Consider the following 11,503-nt stretch of genomic DNA (forward strand, 5'->3'; position numbering starts at 1 on the left):
AACAAGACAAAAGAGGACCTAAAATGCTAAATACTAGTAACATAAAATTTAGGATGGAGTAATTAGAATAAGAGCATCCTAAGGATATACAGAGTCTAATTAATTGTAAAATTGTTAGTCATATGCATGAATTATGTATACTTATAGCAACTCACACAGTATATAGTCTCTCTTTAATAGAATCTTGATTTTTCACAGGGCAGCACTGTGCCCAGCTAAAAATACACACCTTCCCAGATTCCCTTGAGGCTGAGGTAGCAATGTATTGCAGTTCTGGCCAATGAAATATAAACAGAAGCCTGCTGGTTGATTTCCAGAAAGAATGCTTTGCCCTTTACCCGTCACCCGTTTCTCTTCTTCCTACCTAAAATAAGGATGAAATGCTTGGAGGAACAACAGACACCCTGCGACCATGAAGATAGGACAAAGTCACATACTAAGGGTAAGAGAAAAGGATAATTAAATTTAAAAACCCTGGGTGCTTAATGATATCCTTAAAGATGTGTACTAGCTCTGAACTTTTTACTCCAGTCTTCTCGTTTCAAAATAAACCCCTAGATGTTTAATCCACTGTTTTCTATGATGTACAGCCAAGTATAAACCTAAATTGCAGTGTGATATAATAAAAATCAGTATTTGATCTTTGTCCCTGGTTCCTGGCACACACCTCCTAAAACCCTTAGCATCTATGGAGTGGTGAGTATCTTTTGTATGTTAATAAGAGGACTGGTAGTTGACAGTATGTGGACAGATTCAGGAATCTTGGTCACCTGAAAGACCTAGGCAGGATTAGAGGTTTGAAACTTTCAGCCCTACTCCACCCACAGCCTCCAGGGAAGGGAGAGGGGCTGAAGGTTGAGTTCAACCACCAATGGCCAATGATTTCATTAATCCTGTCTACATCATGAAACTCTCATTAAAAACTACACGAAGGGGTTCAGCGAGTTTCAGACTTGGCAAACACATCCATGTGCTGGGAAGATGGCAGACCCCGACTTCATATGAACAGAAGTCTTGTGTTTGGGACTCTGCTGGACATTGTCCTATGTGCCTCTTCATCTGGCCATTCATCTGCTCCTTTACAAAAAAAAAAAAACTAACAGTTAGCAAAGTATCTTCCAGAGTTCTGTGAGCCCTTCCAGATGATTATTGAACCTGAAATGGGAAGGTGGTGGGAACCCACAACTTTGTAGCCAAGTCAGACAGAAGTGGTAGTATCTTGGGCACCCGATTTGTAATAGGCACCTGAAGTGAAGGGAGGCTTGTGAGACTGAGCCCGTAAACCTGTCGAGTCTGACACTAACTTCAGTCAGTAAGTGTCAGAATTGAACTGAATTGTAGGACACCCAGCTGGTGCCCAGAAAGTTGGAAACAGTTGTGAGCAGGGGGAAAAAAAAACCCACCCATTTGGTGTCAGAAGTGTTGTAAGTAAAAACAGTTTAAAATTGGTAGCATTCACAGAATGTTAAAAATTTAAGGATAACCACTCAAAGGAGAGAATTCAAATGTAACTGTTAAAACAATAAGAGAGAAAAATAGAAAATTGTCAATATACTAACAGAAAGAAAAAAAGAATCGAAAGAAGCTAAGAGTTTAAAACAAAAACATTAAGATAGCAATATATACCAGTCATAACTGTGTTCTAACAATCAATGTAGCAAATGTAAAGAATTAAAATTACTTCTTAAAAGAAACACTAAGATCAAATAAGAAATTCAGCCTTTTGGTTTTTCTAGTAAACACACTTAAAATGTAGTAACACAGAATCATTGAAATGAGATCAGAAAAAATATACCAAGTGATCATTATCCAAAAAAAGTGATAGTAAGTAAAGCATCTTCCAAAGTTCTGTGAACCTTTCCAGCCAATTATTGAACCTTTCCAGCCAATTATTGAAATGGGAGGGTGGTAGGAACCCACAACTTTGAAGTCAAGTGGTGAAGCAATATTAAAGTCAGAAAAAATAAAGAAAACAATTACAAAATGATAAAAAGAAGAATTCTCCAGAAAACTAAAACAACCCTAAACATGAATATACCTAATAAGATAGCCAAAAATAAAACAAAAGAAAAACTAACAGGTTTACCACCATGGTGAGGGATTTTCAGAGGGGAGGGAATAGGCTTATTGCCCTGGGTAGATGTGAAAGTAGGCGGAGACAAGTGAGTGGAAGTTATGAAGGGGAAGGACTTTGACTCAATCTGTGGAGGGACACCTATAACTTTCAGAGCTGTCCAAAATTGAAATGGGTTGCCTTAGGAGGGAGGGAGAACTCCAAAAACACGGTTTTCTAAGCATAATCTGTATGGCTACTCAATGAGACTATTGTCCAAATATTCAAATATCAGACACTTAGCCCCATGAGGGCAGGAACCATGACTGCTTTGTCTACCACTATGTACCTGGTGTCTGAAGCAGAGCCTGGCACAGAACCGCTATTCTTAAGTGTCCACTGTATGAATTTACTTTCCAGACGGAAAAAAAATGGAGAAAACCACCCCTAGAGTGGCTTTTAATTCAGAGATTCAGTAATTCTTATCTACCCATTCCTCTGCTCTTTGTCCTCATTCCAGTCTGAGGCCCAGGGTCACCAAAAACCCAGGAGACCTGAGGCCGGCCGGGCCTGAGAGGCACAAGCAGGCTGAGGAGTGGACAGAAGAGAAGCCTAGAGGATGAAAGCCAGCTCTGCAAAGAGCTTCCAAGAGTCTTCCTGCCACAGAAATTCCACTTGGCCACTGAAATGGCCCTGGCCCTGGGCCTGGAGAGAGGTGGCGACAAGCTGCTCACGGCAATGACTTTCAGTCAACGTATCTTGCCTGTGCTTCTAAGGGTGGAGATGCAACTGTGAGTAGCTCACTGGATCAGGCAGGTCACAAACCAAGCTCCTCCCACACAGTGAGTTCACGGAGACAGAGAGAAGGAAGGGAAGGAGGTTCCCAGCTCTAGGGATTCCTTAGGTCAAGGAGGGACAGGGTCCCTGTACTTGGGGACCCCCCAGTCTGATGGGAAGATACAAGTCAACCCTCTTAGAGCCGTGGAATGAATGCCACCTACAGCTCCTCTCTTCAGGAAGGAAATCCAGTCTGATGGAAGAGACATGGCCCCTGTTGTATCATTCTTGCCTTCTCACCTATGTCACACAAGGGAGTGAAGGAGGTGGCGGGCCCTGGGATAGGTCTATTTCTGAGGTGAATGGAGGCTCTCAGGGGACGTTCCCACAGTCCTGCTGTCAAGGGCCCCTTCTCCTCCCTCCCTCCCCACCACGATGCCTTACCCACTGGAATGGATCCTGAGCTCTGAGCCTATTCCTAACACAGAATGCTGACCCCTTTGTCACGTCCCGCTTTCCCTCCAACTTTGTTTTTTGTTATTTTTCCCACCCAGACTTCCCCCCCGCCCACTTGCCATTTCCCAAGCTCGCCCGGGGAGACTAGACTCAACGGCCCACTGGTGATCTTGTTTTACATGAGACATTTCCAAAAAAGACCAAAAAATCCTTTCCAGGAAAATGCCATTTTAAAAAGTCAGCTCCAGACACTGCGGCAACATTAGGAAAACAAAGGACTTGGCAGAAAGGTTTTCTGCATGGAGACTTTCTCTCGAAAATACCTTTTCCAAATTGTCTCCAGTGGGGATGACTCCAAGGGTCAGTTCTGGAGCACCCAGGCAATTGCAGACAGAGTCACTTCTGGTTTGTACACTGTCCCAGGTCTTTCCTTACCTGATACCACCCTGGGATCTTCCAGGCTTAAACAAAGAGCCCCTTCCAAGGGTCCCCAAAGGAAGCAGCTGTCTCTGAGGGTCAAGAAATAATGCTGCTTCCTCCCTCCAGAGGGGACTCCTTAGCCCCTCTCTTGCCACCGTCACTAAGCAGGGGGCCCAGGTTAGGAGCTGGAGGGACATAGTGCGCTTAGTAGAGAGCTTGTCTTCTCTTATCATCCAAGTGAGAGGAATATACAGCTTCCCCTGGGACATACATAGTGGTGTTCCCCTTTTTGCATGTATCAGGTATAATTAATCAGGTTGACGTCACATATATAATAATAATGGCCATTATTTATTAAACGCTCCTGATGTGTCCACCCGTAACCTATTCTTTATGTTTGTTTTACCTCATTTAATCCTGGTAACAATCGTCATGGGCTGAACTGTATCTACCCACTCCCCACCACTCAACAAGACTCATATGTTGAAGTCCTAATCCCCAGTACCTCTGAATGACTGTGTTTGGAGACACACCCTTAAAATAGGTAATTAAGTTAAAGTGAATCCTAATTAGTGTGGGCCCTAATCCAATAGGATTGGTGTCCTTATAGAAGAGGAAATGCGAACATTGTTAGGCATATGGTAGGAAGCAAGGACACAGCGAGAAGGCAGCCATCTGCAAGCCTCCGAAGAAGGCTTGAGGAGACAGGCCTCCGAAGAAACTGGACTTCCTGCCTCCAGGACCATGAGAAAATTAATTTCTGTTGTTTAAGTCATCCAGTCCATAGTATCTTGTTATGGCAGCCTTAGCAAGCTAATACAACACCCATACAATCAATCTTACCATCTTACCATTTTACAGAGGACAAAACAGTCTCAAGAGGGTATATAACTTTCCCAGCAAGCACACAGCAGAGCTGAAAATGTGTAATCAACTGAGCAACTCTGGAACACAAGGTCTTAGAACTGGATCCTACTGCTTCTCCTCTGTGCTCTACTATGCATGTGCATGATCCATTTACTTATTGCTACAAAACAAACCATCCACAATTTATTGGCTGCAAACAACAACATTTATTTTGCTCATGAATCAGCAATTTGGGCAGGGCTTATTGAGAACAGCTCATCCCTGCTCCACTTGGTATCAGCTGGGACAACTTCAAGGATGATCTGAACTCTCAAGCACTCATTTGTCTGACAATCGATGCTGACTGTTAGCTGAGACCTTAGGTGGGGCTGCTGGTCCAAAATTTCACGTGGACTCTCTATGTAGCCTGAGCTTCCTCCTAATATAGTAACTGGTTTCAAAGGCAAGCATTCCGGGAGACAGAGCCAGGAGGAAGCTGTATCTCCCTTCTCTAAACAGCCTTAGCAGACACACAGCATTACTTTTGCCACATTCTCTTCCTTAGAAGCAAGTCACTGAGGCTGGCCCATGTTCAAGGGGAGAGGAATTCAATGCTACCTCTTAGTGGGAGGAACATCAAGGAATTTGCAGACATGTTTCAAAACCATTACAATGCATGTGCCATTGACATGCTTGAACATATTTTATGTCAAGTGTCTATTTACCAGCAGCACAGTATCATTGAAAGGACATTAGACTGGAAGTCCAAAGTCCTGAACAAGAGCCTGTCTGCTGTATGGGGCTGGGATTTCAACACCCATCTATGGGAAAAAAAAAAAAAGCAGTACCTACTTGTTCACTCAGTTCAGCCACCCTCCTCTGTATGGAAATGAGGTCAGTTAACCCCATTCCAGTCTCTCAAACAAATACTAATCCCAGTCAGCAGGTTAGTTAGAATGCTGCTCCTAGGGCACTTTATTTGACTCTGAGTTATGATAGCCTAGGTTCTCCCTGCCTCTGTGCCTGAGCCCCTATCTTAGAAATGTAGCAGTCTAGGTATGGAGCACATCCTTAATACTAGGCACTGCCACTGGTGCTTTATATTTGCTATCTCATTCAGTTATTTCAACCCTATGAAGGAGGTTTCTTTATGCCCATTTTACAAATGAAGAAACTAAAGTTCAGGGCAGGTAAGTAATTTGCCCAAAAGTTAGTAAAGGGCAGAGCCACAACTACGAGTTATGCTGTGGCCAGCTGTCTCCTCCAGGATCTGCTGTCCTGCCCCTGGACTGCCTGCCAGGACATCTGATGGCTTCTGGGTTGTCTGTACCCCTGCTCCTCTTGTCTTTTAGGGCCTCACCATACTTCTTATTGAACCTTATCCCTGTCCCCTTCATGAATGACTCACTGGACTTCTACCATCCTGTGTTCATCCTCCTGATCTAACTCCATATCCCAGCCTTCTGCATCTGTCCCAGTCTATGGTACACAACTGCACAGTGTCCCGGCATAGCTGGAGAGCAATATCAAGCAAGAGAGCATCGCCAATGAAAAAAACAAAAGCTCTGGAGTCAGACCGATCTAGATCCAAATGGTGGTGTGAGCTCCACCGTTTATTATTTGTATATAAAAATAATGACACCCATGTTGCCTCGTTGTGAGGATTTGCAGTGAGTTAATACAAGTATAGGGCTTGGCATAGTGCCTGGCACCTAGCAAATGCTTAGTAAATATTAGTTATCTTTGCTGTTATTATCAATAATACTTGTAAAAGATCCACTAGAGAGCCTAGCATATGGTAGGCATTCAAAAAATGATAGCTGTTAATCTCATTGTTTAAGTCCTGGAAAAGCTACAGGAATTCAGAGAAGGGCCAGATAACAAGGTAGCAGAGACAGAAAACAGGCTGCCCAAGCAACTGCACAGATCTGCAGATCTCTGTCTAATCCTAGAGCTTGGGTATGACTGGCCTTGATTAAGTGGAAACGCCTCCCTACAGAACTCTCATCTTCGTCTGCCTCGATTAGGAGATGACAAGAGCTTCCTGAGCTTGGAAGCCCCTGGGAAGAGGAATTTCAAGAAGGAAAATCAGAAACACCCTGTCTGTGCTACTACTGCCCAGGATCCTCTGCTGTGGCAACAAGTATCACTGGCCACCCCATTGTGCCCTGATCGTCTAGTTGTCTTATCAGTCTGTAGTTTCACAGGCTTCATCTGAGCCTACAAGTTCTCAGAAAGCGGGTGAATGTGGTCAGAATATGTTTCAGCCTCCCAGCCTCAAACCCACTCCAGGTTGAGATGTCAACGAAAACAGCAAGCAGGTGGGTGGAAAGCAACCATCAGATTTATAAAAGAAGAACCATTAGATAGCCACACACACGCACTCACACTTGTGAGCATTTGAGAGCTGCGGTGCTGCTGCTCTCTTTTATGTTTCCTGCTGCTACCTTCCCAGGATCCTCACAACTAGATCCACCAATGCTCACAGCTCCTGAGTCAATGCTAACCGAGCTGGGGAGTATGTAAAGTTTGAGCAGACACAACGGCTTAGAATAATGTCACCAGCTCAGTTACAACTACTTGGCTCCTGTGTTCCTCCTGATTTTACTTCCAGCCAGATGATCAATGAGGTGACAGGTATTTCCCCCAGACCACTCTCATTTCCCTTTTCCAATCATACACGGATCTGGTGTCCTCTGGAATGACCTCTAAGAACCCACATTCCCGCACCAAGTTGCCTCTGAGCCTGAGCTCACCTCTCCCCTCCCCTGGGCCCATTCTGATACAATCAGGCTCTTCTGTCCCTAATTTTGCCTAGGACCCAGTTCTTCTCTGTATAAGTCAGCCATTGCTGTGATAATACTATGTAATAAATCATCCCATAATCTTAGTGGTTATAAAAACAAACATCTTCCTCACTCACAATCTGTGGGTTAGATAGAAGGGCTGTGACTCAGGTGGTGAGCTGGGTACAGATCAGTTCCATCTCTCTCTCCTGGAACCAGCAGCTACCTGGGATAGGCTCTTCTCATTACATATGGAAGCAGCACAAAAAGGGGCTAGTGGAAGCTTTCCATGACTCTTAAGGCCTCAATTCAGAACTGGCTCGTCATGTCCATCCATATTCCCATTAGCCAAAGCAAGGTAACTGGTCAAGCTCACAGTTGACAGGATGGGAATATAGGCTCTACCTCCTTTAGTAGGGTGTATGCAAAGCCATATGGCAAAGGGCATGGGTATATAATTCTGTTGCAGGGAAGGAGCAGAGAATTGGAATAATCATTCCGTCTCCTACATTTCTTAACCTAGAACTCAGTTACAAGCTCACCTGAGGGAATATACATCTTTTACTTGCCTGCTGGGCCTTCTACCCCTGATCCCAGCCCACTGGCCTAGGATGTGACTCTGAGTGAAGAGGCCTCTCACATGGAGACCCCCGCCCACTTGGCTGCCAGTCCTTGGCTGTCACCAGCATCACTTACTGTGATTCACCCACCTGACTGTTCCTCTTGAATTCTTGAAGAAGCCTACCAGCCTAATTAGCTCCTCAGCCCTTATCTATACCGGCCTCAGGAGGGGCTAGAACCAAGAACTAGAAAACTGGAAAACTACTGGGGAACCAAGCAGTTTCTCCCACTCTCTCTCTCTGTACTTCTGCTTCCTTCTCGCTGTGGGCATCGGCTTTCTCTGCTCCTCATGAATGGTGGAATAGGGCCTTCTCTAGGCCTAGAGCCACTTTCGGCACCATCACCAGGATAAAGAGAATTCCAGTGTCCCATTTCCAGAATCCCAGAGAAAGACCCCAGTCAACCATGGTTGGTATCACAACATACAAACATGGTTGCCCACCCTTCTAGATGGAGGAGCAGAGAAGTGTGAGCTGCCAGACAGTAAGAAAAGCATGGAAACCAGAGGTTTCAGGCTGTAGTCTTCTGAGCTGACTCTAACCAAAGATGTGTTTTGTTTGGCCCAAGGGATTTTTTTAATGTTTTGAATTTCTTGACAAAACTTAGAAACTGAGAGTTCACATATGAATCCAAATACTTTTTTCTTCAAAAAGCTGAAAGGTCTCAATTGGAAAGAAGTGTGAGGGGCCTTATGGGTCCTGATGCTGTTCTGTTCCTCGATCTATGATCTATTCATGAAAAATTTATCAAGCCACATACTTAAAATAGATCCACTTCTCTATTTGTACATTACACCTTCTTTAGGTTTAAGAATTCAGAAGGTCTATAATGAAATCACATTCCAGCAAGGAATGAGTCCTCTGCAGCTGAATAGTTTTCCGTACCACCATACCCCTTACTACTCCCCATTCTCTTCCTATCACTGAGGCTGAGGGTCAGTAGTCACTCATTATCGTCCTAGACTATGATTTTCTTATAACAGAGTTGGGAAGAAAGTAACTTTTATATGGACATTCATATATATATATCCATAACTCAGTCAAAAGGACAGACACAAAAAACCATCAAAGAGAGCTATGTGTTCGCATGTTTGGAAAAAAAAAAAAATGGAAAATAGCTTTTTATTTTCGGAGAAGTTAAAAACATTCTTCCAAGTTTGACATGCAAATGAAATGTGTCAGTATCAAAAGAATTCAAACAAAAAAGCTGTGAGGCTGGTAGGGAAACTTAACGATCCAAAATAAAGGACTGACGTTTCAACATGTTTTATTTTTCAAAGCAAATAAAACAAATGACACAACTGTGAAATGAAGTTCTGGAGAAGGAGAAAATATTGCTCATGCATTGAAGTCTTTTATGAATGGTAAGTTTACAAAAGAGTATCTACTGAGGACAGAGAAATTCATACCTCGAACAAAAACAAGTATTTGCAAATGGAAGACTAAACAGAAACACCGGTTGCTCAACAAGATGACGACATGGCTGAGAACTTACAGGACAGGTTGTGTGAAAAAGTTAAATCATTTGTGGCATTTCCTAGTGAAGCTTATGAGAGCCCAGTTAAAATAATACCACCCAGTCAGCTATATTTATTTATGGTTCCAAAGAGACTTCGATGTGATTGGAGAACTTTTGGGCATGGTGTCCATCACAGGCACAATTTCAGGAAATGACTTAGCTTTGTGTGTTGAGAAGCCTTGAAAAATTTAAAGCAGACAGGTCAAATTTAGTAAGCCTGGCTACAGAACAGAGCTCCTAAGATGATCAACGTTAACACTGACCTTGTTATGAATCTTAAATCTAAGGTGGCCAATTTTGCACAATTATGGAAACTTAGTAATTCACCAGGAATTGCCTTGTGCTAAAAAGTTAAAATAGAACACATATCATGGGCCTAGTGAATGAGATTTACTCCCACGGCTAAAAGCATAAAGAGTTCAGTGCTTTGCCTGATAAAGTGGCTATGCACTAGTCATAACATTCGTCTGTTCTGATAAATAAAGAGTAGTTAGTGTGCAATGTCGGAGTCTTTCATTGGTGGGAGGGGAGGAACAGCTGAAAAATTATTAACTTGTTCATATCATCCAACAAAAATACTCACCCCAGCTCACCAGCAAAGATTGGATCAAAGTATATGCCTTTTCAGTAAATATCACAAGCCATCTAACCCTTTTGGGTACCTCTCTTTAAGAATCATCACAAATATGCAAATGGACTATTCAGTTTTCTCATTCTTAGTGAAATTATATCTTAGGGAAACTCATTTGGCAAAGAATCATCTGGCTCATTTTCCTATGCTGAAATCAGTTTTCAAAAATGAAAGAGGTCTCTTCAACTGCTCTCTAAAACTTGCGGAGCTGAAGACAGGATAAGAGTCCAAAAAAGTTTCTAATCTTGTGAAAATGATCTTTCCTAATATTGTGCCATAGATGCAATTTTTTGAACTCACCTTTCTCAATATTGTAATATAAATGGAATTTTTTGAACCACAATTCATTCCCCGAAACTAAATTTTGCAACGTTAGAATGCCAGAATTCTACAAATATCTCAGGAGTGGTTACCCTAAATATAAAAACCATCATACAAAGATTCTATCAATGCTCAGCCATGAACAGCTGTTTTCCATTATGAAACTAAATAAAACGATTGCTCTCAGTTAAAAGATTCAAGGTTGAATTCTATACAGCACATCACAACATGAAATGCAAGACTCAACATTGACATGTTGGGGTAAAAGAAAAAGTGTCACATTTCTGGTTCTAAAGCAAAGTAGTAATGAGGTATGAAAGAAAAAAATTAATAATTACATATTTCTATTTTTTTATGTTATGTTTTTCAATTTCAAACTTAATATATAATCTCTAATATCATACATGTTTATATTGTATTATGTACTTATGCCCTAGTTAAGTAAAAATGAAAGTTGATTACGTTTCTGGCAGTTGACTTTTCTTAAACCCAGTTCACTTTACACATTTTTGTTGCCATTCTGAATTCTGTAAGAATCTGAGTTTACAACCTCTGGTGTACACTCTATATGTGTGTTATTTTCTAGGAAAAAAAAATTCTAATTGAAAAATAACACATGCTCAGTTGCTCAATGATGAAAACAGAAAATCTAGAATAGAATGAGAAGACTGTCTTACCATATGAGAGTGTTTATTCAAGAAATTCATTTGTAGAATATATAATTTTTTTTTGAAACAGAGTCTCACTCTATCACCCAGGCTGAAGTGCAATGGTACAATCTCAGCTCACTGCAACCTCTGCCTCCAGGGTTCAAGCAATTCTTCTGCTTCAACTCCCTGAGTAACTGAGATTACAGGCAGACGCCACCACGCCCAGCTAAATTTTTTGTATTTTTAGTAGAGACAAGGTTTCACCATGTTGGCCAGGCTGGTCTGGAACTCCTGACCTCAGGTGATCCGCCCACCTCGGCCTCCCAAAGTGCTGGGATTATAGGAATGAGCCATTGCGCCTGGCCTAGAATATGTAAATGTTTAATTAAACATGGGATAATACTATACAGAAAGTTTCATAGAT

At 42.2% G+C, this 11,503-nt stretch overlaps 1 long non-coding RNA gene across 2 annotated transcripts; it reads left to right on the forward strand.

Moving 5' to 3' along the window:
- The first annotated feature begins 295 nt into the window (after positions 1-295).
- On the forward strand, positions 296-11,226 carry LOC103876887. Of its 2 annotated transcripts, XR_636318.4 has the most exons (3): positions 296-442; positions 2,574-2,844; positions 9,239-11,226. It is a non-coding gene; the product is annotated as an uncharacterized LOC103876887 (long non-coding RNA). The 2 variants fall into 2 exon arrangements; XR_636317.4 differs by lacking the exon at positions 9,239-11,226 and having other exon boundaries at positions 2,574-4,083.
- The last annotated feature ends 277 nt before the right edge of the window (positions 11,227-11,503 follow it).

The sequence above is a fragment of the Papio anubis genome, chromosome 14 (assembly GCF_008728515.1).
Source record: "Papio anubis isolate 15944 chromosome 14, Panubis1.0, whole genome shotgun sequence".
NCBI classification, from domain to species: Eukaryota; Metazoa; Chordata; class Mammalia; order Primates; family Cercopithecidae; genus Papio; species Papio anubis.